The 1660-nt window shown below is 47.0% G+C and overlaps 1 pseudogene; it reads right to left on the bottom strand.

Annotated features, from left to right (window-relative positions):
* Positions 1-412: 412 nt before the first annotated feature.
* LOC148511437 (uncharacterized) lies at positions 413-1325 on the bottom strand (annotated as a pseudogene).
* Between the last annotated feature and the right edge of the window lie 335 nt (positions 1326-1660).

Raw genomic sequence — 1660 nt, 5'->3', positions numbered from 1 at the left:
CATTACCACCCAAGTGCACGACCAGACAGTCAGGGGTCCCCCACTTGCTCTCTGACTGCCATAGCAGGTCCAAAAGTCCGCTCCACCTAAAACCTCTCAACCCTATCCAACGGATCTTAAAAGGGCCTAAACTGGCCCCATTATGCCTGCTAGCCCAGTAAACAAAAGAATGCCCAACAATCCACACCCGGCAATCTTTCTTCAAAAAACCTGTGATGGGAAAAAGCCATATAACATAACATTAATAATTTGAATTAACCATTAAACAAAACTTAAAACCAGAACGAAAACATGGAAGGGGAAAAAACTGAGTTGCTTAAGTGACCCAGATGGAGGTGAACAACACCAAACCTCTTTCTTTGAGGGCAAAGGTGAAAAGAACTCCTAAATAACAAACTCGCCAGGGGCGCCACTACTTCTGTAACTTATCGCCCCTTATATAACCCTTATAAGCTGAAGACTTCCATCTACCCAAGTGCTTGATTGCCTCCGCGGAAGAACCTGATGCTGCAGCGCAAGTTGCCGCCCCAATCCTAAACGAATGGGTGCCGAACTGTTCAGTCGGCACATCCAAAGCTATCAAGCATCTATCGAAAACGCTTGCAAACTGGAACTTAGATAGGGGGGAAAGATCTTCATGAATAAGCCATTGAGCTCCCCCTTTTGGACGAATGCTGATTATATTTGTTGGCTAGAGTGACCGGGCAGATGCTCAGCTCAGGGTGCGAGGGAACAGAAATCCAACGCCCCCGGCCCATCTGATCCGTTTTTGATTTCTGTGTTTTTAACAGTATGGCGCTTTCTTTAACTACAACATTACACAGAAGCAACCCTGAGTTGACTGATGCTTTATTTTTTGCCACTAACTCCCCAACCCGAAAAGCGCCAAAAAATGCAAGCACAAAAGCCAAACTAAACAAATTTGCCTCAAATTCACCTTTAGCTACTCCTGAGACTGCCAAAACTAAATCCCTCAACATACACACATCTATTGGCCTACGGGAATCGGCCGGAGTCGCCTGTTCCCTCGCCCAGCCTCTCATTGCTTTAGTAATGATGAATGATTTCGTAGGATCATTCAAACCGTACATTCGCGAGAAGTATGAAATGCCAGCTAAGGCGCCAGACATAGAAGCTTTTGAACGACCACTCTCATGCCCCTGCCACACAAATTCAGACATACTGACATGCAACTCCTTACCCTTCTCGGAATTTGCAAGAAAAACCTGCCATTCATTCCAAGCTGCGGAGTAAGACCTCAACGTACCTGGCGCGAGTGCCCTCAAAGCGAGTCCCTCCATGCCGGATTTATGATCTGCCAGACAAAATCAGGACAAGGCAAACCATGAATCCTGGCAGCCGGTGCCAATGACCTAAACCTACCCCACTGGAACCGAGACAAGGCATCCGCTATCTCATTCTCCACACCAGGAACGTGCCTGGCCTTAAAATCACTGTTTCTCAACAGACAGACAAAAACTAAATGCCTAAGCAGCCTGAGCACATGGGGGCAGACCGACCTCTGATTGTTAATGGCTTGGACCACCCCCAAGTTATCGCACCAAATACTATTCTCCGATTGCTAAACTTTGAAGCCCAGAGCTCCACCGCCACCACAATTGGAAATAGCTCCAACAGGAGTCAATTACGTGTCATACCC

Source organism: Taudactylus pleione, unplaced genomic scaffold, assembly GCF_031769625.1.
Source record: "Taudactylus pleione unplaced genomic scaffold, aTauple2 ptg000306l, whole genome shotgun sequence".
Taxonomy (NCBI): Eukaryota; Metazoa; Chordata; class Amphibia; order Anura; family Myobatrachidae; genus Taudactylus; species Taudactylus pleione.
Note: the sequence above shows the minus strand (reverse complement) of the source record. Positions and strands in the feature narration are given on the sequence as shown.